General features: G+C 44.3%; 1 long non-coding RNA gene across 1 annotated transcript in view; it reads left to right on the top strand.

The window, feature by feature from the left end:
- Nucleotides 1-19,595, top strand: part of LOC113195973 (uncharacterized) — a 34,788-nt gene that overhangs the window by 6,737 nt on the left and 8,456 nt on the right. The window contains exons 2-5 of the long non-coding RNA XR_003302498.2: nt 14,246-14,500; nt 14,643-14,975; nt 15,849-15,998; nt 16,091-16,372. This is a non-coding gene — a long non-coding RNA (uncharacterized LOC113195973). The remainder of the gene's footprint in view (nt 1-14,245; nt 14,501-14,642; nt 14,976-15,848; nt 15,999-16,090; nt 16,373-19,595) is intronic.

The raw sequence follows: 19,595 nt of genomic DNA on the forward strand, positions 1-19,595 counted from the left end.
AACACCTTCAGAATTCCTGGATAGACTAACCAAGGCCCTCCAACAGTACACAAACCTCGACCCAGAAACCCCTGATGGCCGTCATGTCTTCGTTCTACCACGCGGCCTGCGCAGTGGTTTCATTAATGAGGTTCTAGGCATAAAGTTAGTTAGACGAGATCGAAATAAAAACACAAGACTCAATTACCTTATTTCTATTGCTAGGTCCGAGACTGCTCCCCTCTCTGGTTCGCTCCTCTAAACTGCCCAGCAGGACAGCAGGGATTACTCGGGGCTAGCAGGAGAGAGAGAGCGAGCACGCCAGGGACTAGCCTTTTATTAGGGAACAAGAGATTCAGGGGAGAATTCCATCCAATGAAGGTTGAGGGGGGGCTGCACTCCAAGGTCAGGGTCAGCGATTGGGTCCCCGGGGTCAGTGGTCAGGCACACCCCCACACGGATGGGCTCTCTCATCAGGAAAGGGCCGGGAAAAACTTCGACATTTGCCAAAGTGCCTCAGACCCTCAACGGGAGGCACCCGATCACGTGTGAGAATGGCTCCCCACACTTCATGATGTATTTCCTGGCCCAAAGCTACCCTGACATTAAAGCCAAGCTTAAGAAGCTTGAACAGGGCCCTGCTACCCCTCAGACCAAAATCCTCGCCGTCGCTTTCAAGGTTTTCCATGGTAGGGAGGACGAAAGCAAACGCCGCAGACAGAAGGCTGAAAATGCCAAATTCCAAATGTTGGCCCAGGTCATTCAGGGAAGGTCATCACCACCGTCCTAATAAGATACACCTCCTCTACACATTATCCCACAACTATCTAAACCAGTTAACCCTGAGTTTTGGGACACAACTACGTCCTCTATGGCTAAGTGCATTCCTATTCATATTGTCTTACGGGACCCTTCAAGATATATTAATCAACCACAATATCCACTCACAACCACAGCCCTCCTCGGGTTAGAATCCATCATCCATGATTTATTACAGAAGGGGTATCTTAGGCCTACACACTCTCCTTTCAACACCCCCATTCTGGCAGTTAGGAAACCTAACGGGTCCTACAGACTGGTCCAAGACCTTCGCCTCATCAACTCCTCTGTGGTCCCCATTCACCCACTAGTGCCCAACCCCTACACCCTTCTCTCTCAGATCCCTGCTACTACTACCCACTTCTCAGTCCTAGATTTAAAAGATGCCTTCTTTTCCATTCCCTTGTCTTTAGAATCTCAAGATATCTTTGCTTTTACATGGACTGACCCTCACACCCGCCATTCTCATCAGCTTACCTGGACCGTCCTTCCGCAGGGATTCAGGGATAGGCCCCATCTCTTTGGCCAAGTCCTTGCCCAGGACCTCACATCTTTCCACCCTACCTGTCCTGACTCTACCCTCCTTCAGTATGTTGATGATCTTCTTTTATGTAGTCCTTCTTGGAAACAGTCTCAATCCCAATTTCCTAGCAGATAAGGGATATAGGGTATCTCCCCACAAGGCCCAGGTTTCCCAGTCTACTGTCACCTGCCTTGGTTTATGCCTTGCATCGGGGAAAAAAGGAAATAACGTGGACAGGAGGCAACTCCTCTCTAATCTTCCAGTACCTCGTACGAAAGCCGAAATACTATCATTCCTAGGACTAGCAGGGTATTTTAGGGCCTGGATCCCAAATTATTCTCTTCTAGCCAAACCCCTGTGTGACCTAGCAAAGGGACCCCCTGGTGAACCTCTTGCCTCCTCCCCCCGCTACCACTTCCGCAGACTTCAGCAACTCCTCTTAAAGGCACCCTCCCTTCACCTTCCCAATCTTTCAAGACCATTTCATCTATATGTCCGTGAAAAAGGGGGACATATACCTGTGGCATATCTGTCCAAGCAATTAGATCCTACCATCCATGGGTGGGCCCCTTGCTTAAGAGCTCTGGCTGCTGGACAAATCTTACACAAAGAAGCCTCTAAGCTGACTTTCGGGGCCCCTTTAACTATCCACTCCTCACATCATTTGAAGGATCTTTTAGCTTATAAGGGCCCTCAAACCCTTCCACCATCCAGAGTTCTGTCGCTCCTCACTTCCTTTCTGGAAAACCCCAATATTACGTTCCTCTCCTGCCCTGCACTGAACCCGGCCTCTCTGCTCCCAACGACCCCCACATCTGACACACCAGCTCATAATTGCTTGGAAACCTTGGATGATTTCCTCCCCTGTCATTCTTCCATTTCTGAGGGACCACTCACCAAGCCTGACCTTATCTGGTTCACTGACGGCAGTTCCTTTAGGCAGAACAGCACTCATTACTCTGGATATGCCGTAGTTTCGGCCACTGAGATTATAGAAGCCAAAGCTCTGCCTTCAGGAACCACTAACCAGCAGGCTGAACTTGTAGCAGCCACTCGTGCCTGCCTTCTTGCGCAGGGCAAATCCCTCACCCTTTATACTGACTCAAAATATGTCTTCCATATTCTATTATCACATGCTGCAATATGGAAGGAGCGAGGTCTACTTACCACCAAAGGTAATGAGGTCACTAATTCGGCTCTTATAACCAATTTGATAGAGGCTTCCCACTTACCCACCCAGTTGGGAGTTGTCCATTGTAGGTCCCATCAGAAGGACGGCTCTCTTGTCACTGAGGATAATGCCAAAGCTGACCAGGTGGCACGGACGGCTGCTACCACTTCCAATTATGACCCCCTCTGGGGGACATATAATGGCCACTTTAGACTGTCCATCTGAAGCCCCTACTTCTTCCAGTAAGAACAAGGACCTTTTCAAGTTCCTCCATACTCTATTCCATTCCAAGTCTCAGTCTTTGACCCTCTTCTTACAGAGCTTCTTCTCCCTCACGTCCTCTGACAAAGCCATGCTGCAGAATATGGCCTCCAATTGTCAGATCTGTCAGCGGACGACCCTCATACTCCTTTAAGGCCTAAACCTTTCCCCTCCCTCCAAGCCCGGGGACACACTCCTGCTGCTGACTGGCAGGTAGACTTCACCAACATGCCCGCAGTACAGCACTCTAAATACTCCTTGTCTTTGTGGACACTTTCTCTGGTTGGGTGGAGGCATTTCCCACTTCCAATAAAAAGGCTTCCACTGTAGCTTCAGTCCTACTGACAGACCTCATCCCCAGGTTTGGTATGTCCACTTTCCTACAATCCGACAATGGCCCTGAGTTTATCTCTAGGATCACACAAAGGATCTCTCAAACCTTCTCCTTCAAGTGGCATTTCCACTGTCCATATCGCCCCCAGGCTTCAGGAAAAGTGGAAAGAGTAAATCGGACCCTGAAGGAGGCTCTCACCAAATTAACTATGGAATTAGACTTAGACTGGGTCAAGCTCCTTCCCTTGGCTTTGCTTCGGATCAGAGCTCTCTCTAAGAAACCATCTCTACTGTCTCCCTTTGAGATAATGTATGGGAGACCTCTTATACCACCTGGGTTGGTCGTTTCACAAGGACCTCTCACACGAGATTTGTCTTTACCTCTCTTGTTTCATCTCTGCTCGGAACTCTGGAAATATCAGGACTGGCTTCTTCCGGACCCAGACTCCTCTCCAAACACTCCTCCCCTAACACCTGGGAATTTAGTCTATTATAATACCCCAGAGGAGAAAGGGCCTCTTGCCCCAAATGGGAAGGCCCCTATCCGGTCATTCTCTGCACCCCCACCGCCGCCAAACTCTCCTTACCAGGCAACCGTCTCACCCCCTGGATTTCATTTCTAGGTAGAAGCCATACCATCAAGAGGTCTCATCTACTGACGACAGGACCATCCCAGAGGAACTCCAAGAGTCACCTCCTGAACCTCCCCTTTACTCCTGCTCTCCACACCATCTCATCCCCTTAAGTTGCGGCTCACACGGTGTTCCCTGCAGCCCACTTCCTCTTAAAGAAGGCACGATGAGCTCTCCCAACACTCTAATTCTCTTTCTTTGCTTGTTTTCTGTGCTCTGTTGGGCCTGGTCTTCACCTTCCCCTCCTACTATGTACAAATTCACCCTTCAGGAACGATACTCGGAACATGGCATGCAGAGCAAAGTTGATGAAAAAACTTGCTTCATCCACAACTGCACCTCTGTGTCCCTAATATTGTCTCCTTCCAGGTCCTTCGTTCCTGGTAGCTGGAACTGGCCTTTCATTTGCTTCCTTTTTGATCAAACCAAAGACTATTGCCGTTGGTGGCCTGAGGTATATAATGGGTGCCCCTATTGGTCATGCAGGCTCCATGATGAACGCGGTAGTTATTCTTACCACTCACTTGGCTACCCCGAAGGATGGACTTCTAGTTACCTCAAATGGCACGAGGGCTCTTTATCCGATAACAGTGGATGGTATACTTTAGATATATCTGACCCCAAGGCCAAACATTGGGACTATGTTGAATTTGCTGTCTATGCTTGGACAACCTCAGCCAGACCCACAGGATGGATGACTGTTTCCCGCTCCCTGATAACGCCACCTAAGGCAGCCTTCCAAGTAGTCCAGCATATCAAGGAGTCAGAATCACAACTTCAAGGTCTTATCGATAGCCCATCCCAAGGGGATTCAGAGCCTTCAACCCCCTCAGGCCCCCTCCCACATGGCTTAATTTGATGCTCCAAACCCTTCGATTATTAAACTCCACCCCTCTTTCTGTGCTCACTTCTCAGTGCTTCCTCTGTGCTTCACTTAGTCGTCCGCTTCTAGCAGCAGGCAATATTTCCGCAAAAACCTATAATTTCTCAAAGAAAGGACAACCCCTACACGTGGCATGCATCCCACTGTGGGAACTGTATTCCACCAATGCTTCATTCCCTTCCATCTGTTTCCACCTGCCAACAATGAATCCCTTGCCCATTTGTTCCTTGAACTATGACACCCCATCGAGCCCTGCGTTTATGCAACCTGGACATTTCCTCTGGTGTAACGGGTCTTTAAGTACGACAACGACCAATGTCTGTGGCACCTGTTTCTTGGTTACTGTAGTTCCTCAGCTGTCTTTGTACACCTCCGCCGAATTCCGACAATTGGTCCCACCTTCCCGCACCCGTAGGGCAGTCTTTCTGCCGGTACTGGTAGGCCTCACATTAACAACCTCAGTGGCGAGTCTCAGACTCTCTGATGGAGCTATAGGTCATTCTCTATGGACATCCAATGAGCTTCAACAAAAACTGCAAGATGCGCTCGATACCACTGCTGAGTCTCTGGGCTCCTTACAGCAGCAGGTTACTTCATTGGCACAGGTGGCTTTACAGAACAAGGGGGCTTTACAGAAAAAGGGGGTACATGCCTGTTCCTCAGAGAGGAATGTTGCTACTATATTAATGAATCTGGGCTAACATAAAAGAATGTTGTTGAATTACAGGAATTGTCGACCCAGTTGCTCAAACCCACCTCCCCTAACCCCATAACGGGGTTCTTCCAATCCTCTCTCACCACGTACTTGCTACCTTTCTTGGGGCCCCTTGTTGGGATACTCCTTTTTTGCCCTCTCTTGCCCTGCATAACGAAGTTCCTTCAAACCCAATTACAGAAAATTTCTAATCAAACTTTCAACCAGCTTCTGCTTAGGCACTACCAGCCTCTGATGACCAATGAACCCCCAACATCTTCAAGAGAACAGCTCACTCAGTGCTGAAGCTTACTACCAGGCACAATGGAAAACAACGGACATCGGACAGCGGGAGACAATGAGCCCAGAGGAACTCTTAGCCTGCCATCCTGGATTTTTGAGCCTTTATGTCCTTTTAAGCCTCCTCATGGTCCTTGGCCTCTTCTCTAACAGTCCCCCAGCATGGAACTTCTGCCAAAAACTGACCTTTGCTTTAATTTTTATCTTCATCCTGTTTTTGTTCGCTCTAATCTTCTTCAGGTGCTGGTGACGCCATGTCGAGGCAACGCTTCCAATACTTCCTAGAGTCTCTGTTACAAGACCAGTGGCTGATACCAACAATCTCCTCCATCCAGGACTGGTTCGATGCCATCGACGACTTGTGGCTTCAAGGAACTTTTATAGACTTCACCCCTACCGAAGTAGCTGTCTATAGCCACTGGGTTTTATTTCTGGTTGCCATGGTATCCCCAGACCTGCCCCCCGGACATTCCTCCACTTCCCCTTTCTAGGTCCCACGCCGCCCCCACACAGCAGGAAGCAGCCAGATCTGACCAACGACGCCCCAGTTCCTAAGAAAACAAAAATGGAGGATTGTTGGGAAAAGGTATAACTGCAGCCACACCCCAAAAAAAACCAACATGGCACCTGAGGAACTTCTCTTCCTGCCTCTCCCTTTCCCTCCGGCGCCAAAAACTCCCACCGGCACCAATTCTCCTGCCAGCACCAATATTCAAATCCCATGGCGGGAAACCTTTAGCCCCAATAAGAACTAATTTCGTGGGCTCCGGAACTGACATGTGGAAGAACTTACCAATAAATGGGTGACCCATCATTTACCTAAGGGTAAATGATCTCCTTAGATCTATATAAGCCCACAGCCTTTTGTAATAAAGTGGAACTTCTCCGGTGATTTGTCTCATGTTGCTTCTTCTTTCATGCTGTTTTTAAGTTTTTTGGGTATAAGTTGAGGAGTGGGATAGCTGGGTCAAATGGTGGATCCATTCCAAGTTTTCCAAGGAATCTCCTTACTGCTTTCCATATTGACTGTACCAATTTGCAGTCCCACCAGCAATGTATAAGTGGCCTTTTTCCCCCACATTCTCACCAACACTTATTGTTGTTTGTCTTCATAATAGCTGCCATTCTGACTGGAGTAAGATGAAATCTCAGATTAGTTTTGATTTGCATTTCTCTAATTGATAGAGATGTTGAACATTTTTTCATATATTTGTTGATTGATTGTTTATCCTCTTCTGAGAAGTGTCTGTTCAGTTCCTTGGTCCATTTATTGATTGGGTTATTTGGTTTTTTGGTGTTAAGTTTATTGAGTGCTTTATATATCCTAGAGATTAGTGCTGTATCTGATGTGCATGTGGTAAAATTTGCTCCCATTCTGTAGGCTCTCTATTCACCTCACCAATTGTTTATTTTTCTGAGAAGAAGCTTTTTAGCTTGAATCTATCTATCTTAATTTTATTTCTTGTGTTTTAGGAGTCTTGTTAAGAACATTGGGGCCTAAACCAACATGATGAAGATTGGAGCCTACTTTTTCTTCTATTAGGTGTAGGGTCTCTGGTCTAATTCCTAGGTCCTTGATCTACTTTGATTTGACTTTTGTGCATGGTGAGAGATAGGGGTTTAATTTCATTTTGCTTCACGGATTTCCAGTTTTCCTAGCACCATTTGTTGAAGAGGCTGTCTTTTCTCCAATGTGTGTTTTGGGTACCTTTGTCTAGTATGAGATAAATATATTTATGTGGGTTTGTCTCCGTCTTCTATTCTGCACCATTGGTCTACATATTTATTTTGGTGCTAATACTATGCTGGTTTTGATACTGTGACTCTGTAGTGTGGTTAAGGTCTGGTATTGTGATGCCTCCTGCTTCACTCTTCTTGCTAAAGATTGCTTTGGCTATTCTGATTCTCCTATTTTTCCAAATAAATTTCATGACTGCTTTTTCTATTTCTGTGAGGTACGATGTTGGGATTTTACTTGGTATTGCATTGAATCTGTACAGTGCTTTTGTCAGTGTGGCCACTGTGACAACATTAACTCTGCCTCCAGGAAGCCGGGAGATTTCTCCATCTTCTAAGGTCTTCATCAACTTCTTACTTTCATGTTCTTGTGTAGTTTTCATTGTACAGGTCTTGCACCTCTTTTGTTAAGTTTACTCCCAAGTTTGTTTTTTATGTTTTGTTTTTGAGGCTATTGTAAATGGGGTGGTTTTCCTAGTTTCTCTTTCAGAGGATTTGTTACTGATGTATAGAAATGCCTTTGATTTATGGGTGTTGATTTTATATCCAGCTACTTTGCTGAATTCATTTATTAGTTCTAGGAGATTTCTGGTGGAGTGTTTTGGGTCTTCTAGGTATGGAGTCATATCATCTGCAAATAGTGATAATTTGAGTTCTTCTTTTCCTATCTGTGTCCCTTTAATTTCTTTCATCTGTCTGATTGCTCTGGCTAGAGTTTGAAGAAATAGGTTAAATAGAAGTGGTGAAAGAGGGTATACCTGTCTTGTTCCAGTTTTTAGAGGGAATGCTTTCGATTTTTCTCCATTTAGAATGATGTTGGCCCGGGGCTTAGCATAGATAGCCTTTATAATGTTGAGGTATGTTCCTGATATCCCTAGTTTTTTTTAGAGAGAGAGTGAGAGAGGGGGGAGAGAGAGAGAGAGACAGAGAGAATTTTTTAATATTTATTTTTTTAGTTCTCGGCGGACACAACATCTTTGTTGGTATGTGGTGCTGAGGATCGTACCCGGGCCGCACCCATGCCAGGCGAGCGCGCTACCGCTTGAGCCACATCCCCAGCCCCATCCCTAGTTTTTCTAGCATTTTTGAACATGAAGAGATCCTGTATTTTATCAAATGCTTTCTCTGCATACATTGAGATGATCATATGATTTTTATCTTTGAGTCTATTGATGTGATTAATTACATTTATTGATTTCTATATGTTGAACCAAACTTGCATCCCTGAGATGAACCCTACTTGATCAGGGTGCACTATCTTTGTGATATGTTTTTGTATTCGATTTGCCAGAATCTTATTGCATCTACATTCGTTAGAGATATTGGTGTTAGGGTAGTTCTTTGATGTGTCTTTGCCTGGATTCAGAAACCCAGTGATATTGGCCTCACAGAATGTATTGGAAGTGCTCCCTCTTTTTCTGTTTCATGAAATAGTTTGAGAAGTATCGGTATTAGTTCTTCTTTAAAGCTGATGAATACACATCACCTGTGTATCCATCTGGTCCTGGGCTTTTCTTGGTTGGTAGGCTTCTGATGTCATCCTTATTTTCTTGCTTGAAATTGATCTGTTTAAGTTGTATATGTCATCCTGATTCAAGTTGGGCAAATTCAATTTGGTCCTCTAGAAATTTGTCGATGCCTTCGATATTTTCTATTTTATTAGAGTACAAATTTTCTTTCTTTTTTTTTTTTTTAAAGAAAGAGAATTTTTTGATATTTATTTATTTATTTTTTAGTTTTCGGGAGACACAACATCTTTGTTTGTATGTGGTGCTGAGGATCAAACCCAGGCCGCACGCATGCCAGGTGAGCATGCTACCGCTTGAGCCACATCCCCATCCCTAGTAATAATTTCTAATTATCTTCTGTATTTGTTTAGTGTCCGTCATAATATTTCCTTTTTCAGTCATGGATGTTAGTAATTTGAATTTTCTCTTTCCTTCTCTTTGTTAGCGTGGCTAATGGTTTATCAATTTTATTTATTTTTTCAAAGTACCAATTTTGTTTTATTAATTATTTTCATTTGTTTCTTTTGTCAATTTCATTGATTTCAACTCTGATTTTAATTATTTCCTGCCTTCTACTGCTTTTGGTGTTGATTTGTTTTTCTTTTTCTTTTTATTTGAGATGTAATGTTAGGTCATTTATTTGTTGACTTTTTCTTCTTTGAAGGAATGAACTCCATTGTGGGAGACCAATCTCATGCTGAATGATGTGGCGTCAGCCACCCATGCTGCTAGACTGTCCCGTTCTTCTAGGGTTCGAGTGACTGTGTCTTGCTACAGCCCCATGGGTGGAGCTATGCTCACCTGTTCCTATGTAATGTAACCCCTCGCCCTGTTAGGATAGAATGTTCCATGGAAGTGCCTTGTGTGTGTCCCCTTCTCTTACTATGCCCTTGGGTGTGGCCTACCCAGGTGTCAGTCAACCTGCTGACAGTGGACATCATGAAGATAGACCCAGCCCCCTGAAACCTGACCCTTGCCTCATTTGAATAGCTTCTTCTCTACAAAAAGGGTCAGTGCGTGCTCTCTCTCTCTCTCTTCCTGCTGACCTTTAAGGTTAGAGGAGCCGTCACAGTGACTCCAAAGAAAAAGGTATTTGTGTCTCTTGTGTGGTTATTTTGCGCAACCCAGTCAGCCCAGTTTACCTGGAGTGACCCCTGAGCCTTTTAGTCTCGAGAACAGAAATCCAACAATGAACTTTCCTCTTACAACTGCCTTCATAGTGTCCCAGCAATTTCGATATGTTGTATCAGTGTTCTCATTTACCCCTAAGAATGTTTTAATCTCCTCCTTAATATCTTTTGTAACCACTTGTTCATTCAGTAGCATATAATTTAGTCTCCAGGTGTTGGAGTATCCTTTATTTTAGATTGATTTCTAATTTCATTCCATTGTGATCTAATAGAATGCAGGGTAGTATCTCTACTTTTTTGTATTTACTAAGAGTTGCTTTGTGGCATAATGTATGGTCTGTTTTAGAGAAGACTCTATGTGCTGCTGGTAAGAAAGTGTATTCTCTCATTGATGGATAATATACTCTATGTATGTCAGTTAAGTCTAAGTTATTGACTATATTATTGAGTTCTTTAGTTTCTTTGTTCAGCTTTTGTTTTGAAGATCTGTCCAGTGGTGAAAGAGGTGTGTTAAAGTCACCCAGAATTATTGTGTTGTGGTCTATTTGACTCTTGAACTTGAGAAGAGTTTTTTTTTTTTTTTTTTTTTTTTTTTTTTAATGAACTTAGATGCTCCATTATCTGGGGCATATATATTTATAACTGTTATATCTTGTTGATGGTTGGTTCCCTTGAGCAGTATAAAATGTGCATCTTTATCCCTTTTGATTAACTTTGGGTTGAAGGCTACTTTATCTGATAGGAGGATGGAAACACCTGCTTGCTTACGTAGGCCATGTGAATGGTAGTGCTGCGCCCCTCCCCTGACTCAGGCAAAAGCAAGGCCCTACTGAGGTGGATGGTGCAAGGTGTCCATCCTCTGGAGGAGCGCAGCATGTTTCTGGGAATGGGATGGTTTGTTTCTGCACTTCTGTTCATAAGTATAATTGTAACTTCTCATAGACCATTAAGCATGAAGGAAAAAACATGATTTTCCCAATTGATGCAACTACTTCTAAGAATAAATCTGTTTGCTCTAAATGCAATGATCCAGCTGTGGAACGTAAATTGTTAATGTTTAATTAAAAAAAAAAAACCTGTAGGAAAAACAGTCAAGGAAGTTTTTGAGAAATTAAAATCTAGAGAAGAAAAATTAATTAAGAAGACAGATTAGTGTTTGGTACTGGGCAACTTGTTCTTGTTCCTGTGCACAATGGTTTGATGCTCTTACTGTTATTTTATTAAAATTAGTAGCCTTTCTTTTCAAGTTAACCACTTGCCATAACCGAGGCGCCGGTTCTAGTCAGTAAGTCAAGAAAGAATAGTCAAGGTATAGGCCAATAGTCTGGGACATTTCTAACTATTATTAAAAGCTAACTAAGTGGAAACAGCTCAAAGCAAAACACGAACTGAAAGTAAAAATGCTTGCTTATGCATAAGCCAGCATTTTTTTATCTAATTGTAGATATGTAAAATTTTGTTTCCTTGAGTAATGTTTCCTATTTTGTAACCACAAAATACTGTGAGCCTGCCAAAATGAAAAGTATATATGTTTAACTTCACAAGTAAAGAATCAGATTCAGCACCTTCACTTTTGTATCTGTGTTGTTTCTCCACTGCCTTTTGCCGACCCCTCACCATTCATTGGTCTCCTGAGACCCCCTGCTGGAGCTGGACTCCAACAGGTATGTTTTATCCCAACCTTTCACCTTTGGTCTGTGGGTGTCTCTTCCTATGAGATGCGTTTCTTGAAGGCAGCATATTGTTGGATCTTTTTTAATCCAATCTACCAGTCTATATGTCTTTTGGTTTTTTATTTTATTTTTTACATGTACTTTGTTTTCTTTTCTTCACATTACAATTCTTATTACACATATATACCACAGTTTTTCATATCTCTGTTTGTGTATAAAATATGTTGACACCCAATTCGGTTTTCATACATGTACTTTGGATAATGATGTCCATCACATTCCTCCGTCCCTGCTAGTCCCCTGCCCCCTCCCTTTTCCTCCCACCCCTCTGTCTTCTCTAGAATTCATCTATTCCTCCCATGTTCCCCCTCCCTACCCCACTGTGAGTCAGCATCCTTATATCAGAGAAAACATTCAGCATTTTTTCGGGGGGGGGGGGATTGGCTAACTTCACTTAGCATTGTCTTCTCCAACACCATCCATTTACCTGCAAATGCCATGATTTTATTCTCTTCAGTCTGTCTTTTGATTGATGAGTTTAGGCCATTAACATTCAGGGTTATTGTTGAGACATGTATTACCAGTCATTTTTGTTTATTTCTGGTAATTAGCTTGACTTGGTTTCTCATTTGATTGGCTTTTCTTTTACTCTAGTTCTTCCCTTTGCAGATTTTCATTGTTGTTTTTCATTTCCTGTCGTGGCGTATTTTGCCAAGAATGTTCTGTAGTGCAGGCTTTATTGCTGTAAATTCTTTTAGCTTTTGTTTATCATGGAAGGTTTTTATTTCATATTCTTGGTTGGCATCCATTGTCTTTTAGAGCTTGGTATATGTTGTTCCAGGATCCCCTGGCTTTGAGAGTCTGGGTTAAAAAATCTGCTGAGATCTGAATTGGTCTTCCCTTATAGGTAAACTGTTTTTTTTTTTCTCTTGCAGCCTTTAAAATTCTATCCTTGGGCTGTATACTAGGCATTTTGATTATAACATGTCTTGGTGTAGATCTATTGTAATTGTGTACATTTGGTGTCCTCTAGGCCTCTTGTATTTGATTTCCTAATTCATTCTTCATGATTAGGAAATTTTCTTATATTATTTCTTTTTTTAATATTTCTTTTTTAGTTTTCGGTGGATACAACATCTTTATTTTACTTTTTTTTATGTGGTGCTGAGGATCGAACCCAGCGCCCCGCGCATGCCAGGCGAGCGCGCTACCGCACTACCACTTGAGCCACATCCCCACCCTTCTTATATTATTTCATTGAAGAGATTGTGCATTCCTTTGGTTTGAATCTCTGAACCTTTCTCTATCCTAATAAATCTTAAATTTGTTTCAAGATTGTATATTTTGTCTTCATTGTGTGAGGTCCTATCTTCCAAGTGATCTAATCTGTTGGTGATGCTATCTATTAAATTTTTTAATTGGCTTATTGTTTCTTTCATTTTGAGGATTCCTGTTTGGCTTTTTTTCAGAATCTTTCTCTCCTTCTTGAAGTAATCTCTTGCAACCTGTATTTGCTCTCTTGTCTCTTTGTTGGAGTGATCTATTTTTGTCTGTATCTGCCCACATAGGTCGTTCTTTAATTCCCAAATCTGAACTCCTTGTCTGACTTTTCACCTACTGTGCTATCTATGGATTCTATTGTTGAGGTGTCTTGTTTGTTGGGGGCACTTTCCTCCCTTGTTTTTTCAGGATGTCTTTGAGTCTTTGTCTCTTGCAGTGTAGATCTGAGGTATTATAGCTTCTGCCCTATTGTCTTCTAGTGTGCCTACAGGTTACCAATTCCTCACTTTTAAGGGAGAGATCAATATTACAGTATGCCCAACATGCAACCATATATCAGTTAGCTTCTGTTTTTACATTTACAGTTTTGTTACCATAATCAGAAATGATGAGTTCGTTAATCTTCTACCATGTAGTCAATAGGTTTGCGAAATGGTTTACAGTTTCTGATGGCAGAAGGGGTGTGGAGGGTTGACTGAGATGTTTATGAGGTAGGATGTGGAATATGGAGGTATTAGATTATATGACTAGTGAGAGGGTGATCATAGGAAGTTGGCTGTTAGGAGGAGAAATAAGAGAGAGGCCACCCCATGCAAGACTCCCTGTTACCTCAGCAACAGGATAGCTGTTAGCACCCCTAGTAGCGAAACCTCTGGTGCGGCCATGCCCACGGGGACCTTGGTGACGTCTTACTGGGTCCTTATTATTGTCCCTTGATAGAAGAAGCGATATCCTAGTTTCGTGGTGGTGGCAGCCTCAAGCCTATATGTACCCTGATATGGGGCTGTGGAGCCACACTTTGGTGAATAAGGATCCCCAGTGTGGGGTGGCTCTCTTCCCGGGCAGGGTGGGAGGGTAGGGGGCTCTCCAGATCTGCTGGCAGGGGTGGAGGGGCAGGTGGGCCTCTCTCCAGATCTCCTGGCCGCGATGTTTTTGTTTGTTTGTTTGTTTGTTTGTTTTTTTAAGTATACTGATTCCAAGTTTGGTTCATTTATATGCAACCCACCAAGGTGTATGATGCCTACCTTCTATGTTTTATGGTTTTGGGATCCAGTTTGTTGTTTTGTCCATTCATGATCAAACTTAGGGTACATCTGGGCAGGTGCTGAGGTGGTGTGCATTGAAAATCCCCATTGAGAGGAGGCACAAGAGCTTCGCATGCAAATGACCAGCATATCTGGATTGGAAGGACTGTGACTGTGGAGGACAGAGTGTCAGTGGAGCCCATATTTTCTCCTGACCATTCATCTCTAAGCTGTCCTGCTATTCCAGAAAGGACACAGATGGCAGTGCTCCCAAACTCCCTCCCCAAGTGTCTGCTCACCATCGTGCTCCTGCTGCTGACCTGCTGACTCGGGTAGGTCTCCCTTCCGTACCTGCTCCCTTGCACCTCTGGCCTGCTGGGTTGAAATGTTTGTACAGATGTCAACAATCCCAGAGGAATGGTAAGAGGGAGTCGGTCCTTTCAGTCTGTGATTCCCACCTCTCATATCCTGCAGGTCCTGCTCATTCTCTAGCAGGTCACTTTGAAGTGCTTGGACCTCAGGAGCCCATCCTGGCTTTCATGGGTGAGGACTCTGAGCTTCGTTGTCACCTGACCTCTGGCTGAATGCTGAGCACATGGAGCTGTGGTGGTTCCGGAACACCTTCTCACCTGCCATGTTGGTGCTCCAGGATGGGCGGGAGCAGGAGGGAGAGCAGATGTCCGAGTACCATGGGACACATGGCCCTGCAGATACACCGCATCAGGACCTCTGATGAAGGGCTGTATGGGTGCTCCTTCAGAGACAAGCAAGCCCAGGGAGAAGCCTTCATGAATCTGAAAGTAGCTGGTGAGTAGACAGGTTCTGACTGCTTCGTGACACCACTCTGTAAATAATTTAAACTATCTTAATGAGATCTGGGTCTCATTGTCCATGCTAGCAACAGTGTGTGTAGCCCATGTGCTTAATGTGTAGTGAAGAAGGATCATCTTGACAACTGCTTCTAAAACCTACAGGATGAAACTGTTGTTCTTTTTTAAGTCACAGGCCTAATTTTATCTTTTTGTTGTTGCCAGGGATTGAGCCCAGGAGCACTTAACCATTGAGCCACATCCGGCCCTTTTCATTTTTATTTTGAGACAAGGCCTCCTAAATTGCTGAGGCTGGCTTTGAACTTGCTATCCTCCTGCCTTAGTTTCCCAGGTTGCTGGTGTTGACTCTCTTGACAGAGAAATACACATTCTTACATATACTTTACATTTGAGTAAGTGCCTCTTGAATGGCTTTGCTGTTAACTCTGTAGTGTTTTCTCTGCCCTCTAGAGAATCAGAGAATCCCTGGAACATCACAGCAAAGGATGTCTCCTGCCCGGTTCCCAGTTCTTCTCCCACAGACATCCAGAGAAGAGCATAGGAAACTGTTTTCCCTTCCCCACCGGGCCGCCCTCGGGAGCAGCCCTGTTCTGCCTCCTCTCAGCTTTCTTCTCCAGCGGCAAAACTCCCTTCTCTCCGCCAGAACTGCCTGATTAGGCCGCTTGCCCACCTCGAGCTGTTCTTGCTGCTCCCTCTGCCTGGAAGAGCTGTTTTGGTGTTTTTCCATCCAGCTGTCCACGTTTCAGCAGCTGCCTCAAATGACCATCATCCCCAGGGGCAGACTTGTGTCTGATTCCAAGATGGCCTCTTTCTTAGAAGGTTTGTGAAATGATCTTTGTTTGTTTTTCAGCACTGGGGATCAAACTAGCTGTGTGCCTTCGAGGCAAGTGCTTTGCCATGCCACGGAGCTACTTTCCAAGCCCTGAAGTGCCATTTTATATTGATACCTCAGTCCCTTTGAAATGATGAGTTGTGCTGTACCCACTTCTGGATTTCTCAGGTAACTGTTTCTCCTTATAAACACTGGAGTCCTGGGATTGTGAGTCTGCAGCAGGCACCACTGAGAGATTAAGCCAGCTTCTCCCTCCTCAGCAATGAACTCCAAGCCTCACGTCACCATGGAAGTTCAGGAGAGTAGCGAGGTCTGGCTGGAGTACACCTCCGTGGGGTGGTACCCAGAGCCCCAGGTGCAGTGGAGATCTACCAAGGGAGAGGAGTTCCTGGCCACATCAGAGTCCAGGAGTCCTGACGAGGAAGGCCTGTTCACTGTGGCAGCCTCAGTGACCCTCAGGGACAGCTCCATGGACAGTGTGTCCTGCTGCATCCGGAACCTCCTTCTTGGCCAGGAGAAGGAAGTAGGGATTTCCATTCCAGGTGAGTAGAACCAGTGCTGACTCCTGAATGGACACAGCCTCAGGGCTCCCTGACCTGGAACCTGCCAGGTGCAATTTTATGGCAGATGTGTCCACTTTCCCACCCTGGGTTGTTCAAAGTCTGCTGCCCAAATATGTGAGGACTTAAGGTATAAATTATATAGATCTGAAGCGATTCCAGCTTTTTACACATAGAAATAGAGTTGGCCCACTATCCGCGGTCTCTGCATCTATGAATTCAATAGATAAGGATAGAAAATGTACAGGAAAATACCTCTGTGTGAACACATACAAACTTTTTCTGTTTTCATCATACAATATAGTATAACATGCTATTTACACAGCATTTACATTCTATTTGGTATTGTAAGTAATCTAGAGATAACAAAGCATACAGGAGGGTGTGCGTGATCATGTACAAATATTATGCACTTTTCTATAAGGGACTTGAGCTGAGCACCTATGGACCTTAGACTCCACAAGGGATCCTGGATCCAGTCCCTCAAGGACATGGAGGGAAGACATCTTAATTATTTTTAAGCCTTGCAAATGGATGTTGTTCAGTTTTGATGCATAGACCTTTCTTTGGGTAGTCAGAAATCTCACATTATTTTTCTGGTTTTCCAAATGATCCTTGACTCTCACTCTGTTGGGCTTCTGTCAGGTTCCCAGGGTCCTCAGGGAGGGCAGCCTCATTTATCCCTTAGATACCGTCTCCCACACAGGCCACGGCTTCTCTTATCTAGGTCACCAGTGCATTCAGTATCTCTCTCTCCGTTTCCCCATTGGTCTTATTTATTTACTTAGGTACTGAGGATTTGACCAGGAGCACTTTACCACTGAGCTACACCCCCTAGCCCTTTTAATTTTTTATTTTGAGACAGAATCTTGAAGTTGCTAAGGCTGGCCTTAAATTTGTTTTTGTTTTTGTTTTTTTAAGAGAGAGAGAGAGAATTTATTTTTTAGTTTTTCGGCAGACACAACATCTTTTGTTTGTATGTGGTCTTGAGGATCAAACCCGGGCTGCACGCATGCCAGGCGAGCGCGCTACCGCTTGAGCCACATCCCCAGCCCTGGCCTTAAATTTGTGACCCTCCTGCCTTGGGCTCCCAAGTCACTGGGATTACAGGTGTGTGCCACCACATCTGAGTCCCTTTGGTTTTTAGTTTGTCTTATTCCTTGATTTCTCCTCCATCCTAGGAATTGGTATTCATCTTCAAAAAGGCTTTATTTGTTTTGTGTGTACATGTGTATGCGCACATGCATATGCACTCCTGGGGAATCCCACCCAGGGCCTCACACAACTGCAAGACACGTGTTCTTCCACCCAGCACACCCCAGCCCAAGAGTGTTTTTTGTATGCTACTTATGCCTTGGCTTGGGGTTCCTAGAGAGCTTCAGGGTGGATTGCTGGTCAAGCCAAGGCGTAAGTAGAGAGTTTAGACTTTCAGCCCCACCTCCCACCTCCTGGGAGAGGAGAGGAGCTGAAAGGTAAGTTGAGCAGAAGACAAACCTAAAGTTATATAAAGTAGATCCTTGAATAATCTGCATATAAGGGTAGAGAACAATCAATTATAAAAGCTACAGGAAAATGTGTTCAGGAAAGTGGAATGTTTTAGATGGTATATTTGGAGACATTTCCAGAAGGAGAGGAAACTTATCAGGGTCAGAATCACCAAGATTAGTAGTTATCAAGAAAGATGAGAGACAAGGTGCCATTGAACTGAATTAGGAAGGTTATGGAAGAGACAGTCCAGGGCAGTTTCACAGGAAGGGTGGGGAGTCAGCGAGCGCTTGTCATTCATCGGTACTAGGGGCGTCTGTCAGTGGTAGGGGCATTTGATCCCCAGCATGCCAAAAACAAAAGCCAGCACTCTTCCACTCCCAGGATCCCAAGGTTTTATGTCAGGAAACAGACACGAGGCCCAAGGGGGCATCTCACAGTCTCACCCTCTGGCCCCCTTTATCTTGGAGAGCCGTCCTGAAGACGTAAATGACTCCTATATGAAGGTGGGTCTTAAAACTGTCCCTGGTTCAGTCTCTGCTGAGGCCCAGTACCATGTCCTGCTTCCTGTTGGCCATCTCACCCCATATCTTCCAGCCTAGCTTGTTTGGTTTGGTTTGGTTTTAGATTGAACTCAGGGTGCTTGTACCCCTGAGCTATGTCTCCATCTATTTTTATTTTGAGATAGGGTTTCGCTAAGTTGCTGAGGCTGTCCTGAAATTTGCCGTCCTCCTGTCTCAGATTCCCTAGCGACTGGGATGACAGGTGTGTGCCAACACCTACTTTTAACTAGTTTTGTTCCACATCTAATTCAGATATACTCCTCCCCTCCTCCCCCTTTTTTAAACTTATATAAAACTATATGAAAGGAATAGCATTACTCTTAGGTATACAGCTTGATGAGTTTTTACATATCACATCTGGTTTTCACTAACTGGAGTTGAACTTTGGCCATTCTCTTATGGTTGGAAAGCGTGCCTAATAGTACCTATGTTTTGTTTTGTCTTGTTTTGTTTTGGTCCTGGGGATTAAACTCAGGGGCACTGGACCACTGAGCCACATTCCTAGCCCTATTTTGTATTTTATTTTAAGACAGGGTTTCTCTGAGTTGCTTAGCACCTCACCATTGCTGAGGCTGGTTTGGAACTTGTGATCATCCTGCTGGGATTACAGGCATGTGCTACCCGGCTCTTATGTATGTTTGTTTGTTTGTTTTTTAGTTGTAGATGGCACAATTCTTTTATTTGGTTATTTATTTATTTTTATTGTGATGCTGAGGATTGAACCCAGGGCCTCACACGTGCCAGACAAGACTCTACCACTGAGCCACCACCCCAGCCCCTATGTATTTTTTTAAATAAATGTTTTACTGTGAGATCACTTTAGATTTACATTTAGATGTAAGAAATAAGACAGACATTTCGTGTACTCTTCACTTAGTTTCTTCCAATAATAACATCTTGTAAAGCTACATACGGTTATCACAGCCAGGATATAGCCATAGGGTGGGTGTTGACAACACTCCAGGGACCACAGTGATCCCTGGGTTGTCCTTTGAGAGCCACACCTGCCTCCCTCCCCCAGCACTCCCTTGTGGTCCCCAGCAGCCACTGACCTCCACTTTCATAACTTGGTCGATTACAAGTGCTGTCTAAGTGGAATCGCTGTGTGTCACCTTTTGAGATTGGCTCTTGCCCTGAGTCTAGTTCCCTGGAGGTTG

The sequence above is a fragment of the Urocitellus parryii genome, chromosome 8, assembly GCF_045843805.1.
Source record: "Urocitellus parryii isolate mUroPar1 chromosome 8, mUroPar1.hap1, whole genome shotgun sequence".
In the NCBI taxonomy this organism is placed as follows: domain Eukaryota; kingdom Metazoa; phylum Chordata; class Mammalia; order Rodentia; family Sciuridae; genus Urocitellus; species Urocitellus parryii.